Source organism: Pinus tabuliformis, chromosome J, assembly GCF_031772625.1.
Source record: "Pinus tabuliformis cultivar Carrire ecotype Pingquan chromosome J, CPIR1, whole genome shotgun sequence".
Lineage (NCBI taxonomy): Eukaryota > Viridiplantae > Streptophyta > Pinopsida > Pinales > Pinaceae > Pinus > Pinus tabuliformis.
The window spans coordinates 706,838,989-706,845,382 of NC_142295.1; the positions used below are offsets into that span (position 1 = coordinate 706,838,989).

At 36.9% G+C, this 6,394-nt stretch overlaps 1 pseudogene; it reads right to left on the reverse strand.

The window, feature by feature from the left end:
- Positions 1-2,113: 2,113 nt before the first annotated feature.
- Positions 2,114-2,629, reverse strand: LOC149228744 (uncharacterized; annotated as a pseudogene).
- Positions 2,630-6,394: the final 3,765 nt, after the last annotated feature.

A 6,394-nucleotide genomic window follows, 5' to 3' on the forward strand; every position in this document is an offset into this window, starting at 1 on the left:
CAAAAAAAATTACAAAACAATTTTATAAGTTTTAATTTCTATCTATAAAATAGCTACTCCATCATGAAGAACAGAGATTATTGCTACTCCATCATGAAGAATAGAGAACTTGCGAGCTTCGAGACCCATGAATGGAATTTGGTAACATTTTAAATCAAGTTTCCAATACAAGCTTTCTCAATCTGACAGAATCACCTACAAGCTTTCAAGTTCATGGGCCCTAAATTGTTGCATTCTTGATGATGTTTTCTCACTGTTTCAATGTCAATTTCATGATGCTTCCAAAAAACTATAAAACAATTTTAAAGTGTTAGTTTTTATCTATAAATTAGCTACTTCATCATGGAGAATACACATTTGTTAGGTATTATTTGGCATTTCACATCATGTTGTATTATGAGTCATTGTGTAAGTAAAGCAACAAATGTAACCCGCATGTCTAATTCAAATCCATTACTAGTAGTTCATTCTATCAATTTGTGATGCTTATATGACATATATTGTCTAAAATGACGCAAGCATAAAAGTTCAATGCAGTACTGCAAGCATCCTGGTTTGGTTGAACTCATTCTGTCAATTTGTGATTCTTATATAACATATAGTCTTTAAGGAAGCAACCAAGAAAACTTCAGTACAGTCCCGTAAGCCTCCTGCTTTAATTGACATTCCATTCATTTACATTCCAAGGAAAATTGTAAAGTTATAACTAAAATTGTAAGTTGGTTTGGATGGCCTAAGACCCGACATATCAAATCAGAAAAGGTAATTACTAAAATTCAGGTTATAAAGGCCCAAATCCGTTGGCATTGCTCCACTATGAAAATTATTGATCTTAGTGAAACCGCATATTTATGATACAAAGAAAGTGTAGATACAATATGATCTTTGGATGATAATCCTTCAGGTAAAGGCTAAAGTGTCAACACATCCTTAGCCTCAAATATCTCTAAATAGAATGGACACAATAAGCTCTAGAACATGGCATTCACTAAACTCGTACTTTGAAACAAATTTCAAAGTATTCTCAGTTATTAACTTGCATATCTACATGCATACAGTGCAACAGGGTAAGTATAAATAGGGAAGGCCACAGCAGAAAAGGCCTGAAGCTGATGTAGCTTCTCCTGGTTACATAGCCTCTCTTCACTTTGTCCGTTGTATGATAAGTACATCTAGAAAAGCTAGAAAATTTATCAATTGGAAGTCGAATAGTTCTGCTGGCGCATCTTGGCACCCCAAGATGATGCTTGACCCACATCTCTAACATTAGCTCTCTGCTTTATATTGTAGAGTCGGTCTTCCCATCTTGATCTCCATTCTTCTTTTGCAAGTTCCTTCTTGTTAACTCCAATCGTTTCAACGACACCAGATGACAAAATTCATCCAACAAAGTTTTAAGATTAATCTTATGGAGGAAAATCAGTTCGAGGTGCTTAAGGTGACCTATTGATTTTGGTAAATTTAAGTTGGCTCATCAATTCTCCATATTCTCCTCTGCCAAAGCTCTCAACTCTCTCTTTCAATCTCAGTTATCATAGATTCACAATCTCAGTTAGCACAGATTCACAGACACATGACATAAACATCCACACATATACACAACACACATTACAAAAAAGCAAATATAGCAGTACATGGGTAGGTAGTACATGGGAATATGAATGATAGAGAGTATATTTAAAAACCTTATTTAAAAAACATAAATGTAAATGGCTTTATTTTTTAAGATACTAATATTTTGGAATCTATTTGTCTCAAACTATGTGTTTACATTTCTTCCATAATAATCGCTAAATGTGAAGCTTATTATATATGCTTTGTCCCTATCCAAAAAGGATGAGTCAATCTGAGACCATCCATTCAAACACAGAACAGCAAGGCAAATATGCGTCCTATCGTGAGCTATATGGGTAACATTCATCAGAGAATCTACCAAGGCTATATGCTAGGCAGACCTTGCACTTTCTCCATAATGTTTTAATTTGGATTGTCGAAAGGCAACTACACAACCTCCCTCAACAATCTAACATCTTAGAATACAAACTTTGCCTGACATATAACCTTTTGCTAAGACTTAAATTGTGCATTCATTTCAAATTTATTTCTTTGCTTTTCACATTTCAAGCACCTTCACTTGTTGCTGCAACTGCTCCAGTAATCCCACCTCAGCCCACTGCTTAGGACAACCCTTAGCATCAGTGTACTCCAACGACATACAATGTTGGATACCTGGCAGCCCTTCTAACTTGGAGCACCCATGAACATTTAATACCCAAAGCTTTGTCAGTTCGGCCAATCCCCGTATGCTCTTTAGCTTCGCACAATCATATGCCTGCAACTCTTTCAAAGATACCAACGTTTCAATACCTGCCAGCTCCTCTACATTTTTGCACTGACTAATGTCCAGCACTTGAAGTTTCGGAAGACCAGAAAGCCCTACTATCTTCCTCAAGTTAGAGCAATTAGTCAATTCTAGTTTTATCAGAGTCTTTGGCAATGTTCCGACCTCCACCAGATGATTACAAAACCTGAGGGAGACATATTTAAGGATGGGGCAGACACCTGTGGTAAATGATACCTATGATAATTTCGTGTTATAAACTTCTAAGACTTTCATCTGAGGCATGCAGTTGTCATTAGGAGATTCTAAATTATTCAATGTTTGCAACCGGAAATTCAATACTCTCAACTCAGTCAACTGAGTCAACAGTCAAATAGTCACTGGCAAATGTTTCAATTCACTGCAATTCTCGAGCCTCAATTCCTGTAAGATCTTTAAGTGACCAAGTGAAAGTGGTATACTATCCAGTGAAGGGCTCCCTATTTCCAGAACTTCTAAATCGCCCAAGTCTCAAATTTCATTTGGAAATTCTTTTATGTTTGTACCCCTAAGATCTAATTTTTTTAGGTACTTTTGATATGCTATTTGCGGAGGTAATATTTCAATGTTCTTACAATAGGAAACATATAAACATTCAAGTGTGCTGATGTTTCCCAGTGTTTCGCTAGAGACCCATGAACATTTAATACCCGAAGCTTTGTCAGTTCGACCAATCCCCGTATGCTCTTCAGCTTCGCACAATCATATGCCTGCAACTCTTTCAAAGATACCAACGTTTCAATACCTGGAAGCTCCTCTACATTTTTGCACCAACTAATGTCCAGCACTTGAAGTTTTGGAAGACCAGAAAGCCCTGCTATTTTCCTCAAGTTAGAGCAATTAGTCAATTCTAGTTTTATGAGAGTCTTTGGCAATGTTCCGACCTCCACCAAATGATTACAAAACCTGAGGGAGACATATTTAAGGATGGGGGAGACACCTGTGGCAAATGATACCTCTGATAATTTTGTGTTATAAAATTCTAAGACTTGTAGCCGAGGCATGCAGTTGTCATTGGGAGATTATAAATTATTCAATGTTTGCAACCGAAAATTCAATACTCTCAACTGAGTCAACAGTCAAATAGTCATCGGCAAATGTTTCAATTCACTGCAATTCTCGAGCCTCAATTCCTTTAAGATCTTCAAGTGACCAAGTGAAAGTGGTAGACTGCCTAGTGAAGGGCTCCCTATTTCCAGAACTTCTAAATCGCCAAAGTCTCCAATTTCATTTGGAAATTCTTTTATGTTTGTAGCCCTAAGATCTAATTTTTTTAGGTACTTTTGATATGCTATTTGCGGAGGTAATATTTCAATGTTCTTACAATAGGGAACATCTAAACATTCAAGTGTGTTAATGTTTCCCAGTGTTTCACTAGAGACGGTCAAATTATACCAGCAACTCAAATCAAGATATAAGACAAATTAAATTACCAAAAGAACCTGGAAGCATCTGCAACTGTAGGGAGTGAGACAGACCTATGTATTTCAGGTTTATTAAATTACCGAAAGACTTTGGAAGCACCTGCAAATGAGAAGAGTGAGACAGATCGATGTAATCCAAGTTTATTAAGTACCCAAAGGAATCTGGCAGTGACTTTAGATTTGGGCAACTTGTTAACTCCAATCGTTTCAACGACACCAAATGACAAAATTCATCCAGCAAAGTTTTAAGATTAATCTTATGGAGGACAATCAGTTCGAGGTGCTTAAGGTTCCCTATTGATTTTGGTAAATTTAAGTTAGCTCATCAATTCTCCATCTTCTCCTCTGCCAAAGCTCTCAGCTCTCTCTTTCAATCTTAGTTATCATAGATTCACAATCTCAGTTAGCACAGATTCACAGACACATGACATAAACATCCACACATATACACAACACACATTAAAAAAAAGAAAATATAGCAGTACATGGGTAGGTAGTACATGGGAATATGAATGATAGAGAGTATATTTAAAAACCTTATTTAAAAAACATAAACGTAAATGGCTTTCTTTTTTAAGATACTAATATTTTGGAATCTATTTGTCTCAAACTGTGTGTTTACATTTCTTCCATAATAATCGCTAAATGTGAAGCTTATTATATATGCTTTGTCCCTATCCAAAAAGGATGAGTCAATCTGAGACCATCCATTCAAACACAGAACAAAAATGTTTTTTTTTACAACAATCCCAATCAAGGAAACCATCATGGTTAATTTTATTCAGTCCAACTAACAACACTTCCTGAGAATTGAATTATCCACTTTGTAGAACATTATAAAATTTCAACTATGTCAAGTATTTCTTCATTATCATCTTGAAATTACTTATACCTTCAAAAAGTCCAGTAAGTAATTTTTTCATGACCAGACATGGGGCTAAGAAAGGCATATTGCAAACTCGAAGTCAGTCATCATGGGTTAAATCCATCTTTGATGGAGCATCCAGGAGCAAACCAGGCAATGCATAGGGAGGGGAATGTCGAGAAACGAGCTTGATCACATTATGCAGATTTTAGCCAAGATTTTGGAATCCTTATCTAACAACCAAGAAGAGATGGAGGGCATTCAAGGGCAAGCCATGCCTTCCACAGACCAGCCCTGGGGAAGGGACATTGGAGGTTCAAAGATGAACATGGTCACAATGGAGGAATGTTAGGCATGCTTTAAATTCAATATTAATGGAGCATCCAAAGGGTAACCCAAGCCTTGCAAGGGCAGGGGAGTGTTTAGAGATAAACATGGTCACATTCCACTTATGTTAGGCAAGTTTTTGGATAACAAATCTAAAACAATCAACCAGAGTGAACGATATACAAGGGCAGGCCATATTGCTCAGGGCAACACTGAGGAAGCTGGACATGGGGTTTAGAGATGTGCATGGTTACATTGGAAGACTGTAAGCCAAGTTTTTCAAAATCAGGCAAAGATGGAAGGCATCGTATTTGGGCATAGCAAGGAAAGGATGCAAAACTCAAAATGGTGATTTTCTATCGGGAATAGAGACTTATTATAACCAATAGCAATGGGAAAATATTTAACTGCTGGTGGGAGGTGGGCAACAAGGTCTCTTCAATACAAGAAGCGAAAAAAGTGTTTTGAATCTCGATGGATGGGAGTTCAGACATGTATAAAGGCCTCCAAATAAGATCACGGATTGATTAACCAACCAGAGAATCTTAACTAAGTCCTTCCGTTATCATTCTCAAGAATCCTTTTACCAATGTACAAGGGTAACAAAAAGTTGTGCTATCCAACTTAAAAGTGAGGTCCTGAAGTCCTATCATCTGGGCTTTTTAGACAATCTATGTAACTGCTTAGTGTATATGGGCAACTATAGTCCTAAATATTGCTGATATTAAAAATTCGGAGGGCGTTTTCTCTAAGAAAAATTGAAATAAAATAAAATATTAAAAAAAATCTGGTACAAAAATATCAGAAAGTACTTTACCTGTAGAGACACCACAGCTTAGAATACAGACTTTGCTAAGAGGAGCCTTCGGATTAATTTTGGCAACACAACCAACATGCACAACAGTGTACTCGCTGAAAGTCGATGTACCAAGGAAGTGGTAAATTGGCTTTCCATTGATGGAAAACCTTGACTTTCCATCACTTATCATGACCCCTCTCTCAGTATTAATTCTTAGCAGATCACACATGTTGCTCTCTTCTGACTTGTAATGTCTACATTCCTTGTATTCTCCAGTAAATACAGGAAGCACACTGTCACCCAGCTTGAGGTCAGTTACCCCTTCTCCAACACATTCAACAACTCTGTGTCAACAATTTCCAGAATTAGCAGGAAATCAATCACAGGAAAATTTTCCCGTGAAATGCTATGATTGAATAATTATGACCTAATAATTATTGTCATAGGAAAAAACAGAGTGAATACCCAGTTGCTTCATGTCCAAAGATGCGGGGAAAGAGAGGCGTTTGACCCTGCAACCAAAGCAGTAATAGACATTTCATCACCAAGAAAAATTAATTGCACCCAAAGAAAGATGAGTTCTCCACGGTCCTGGTGGA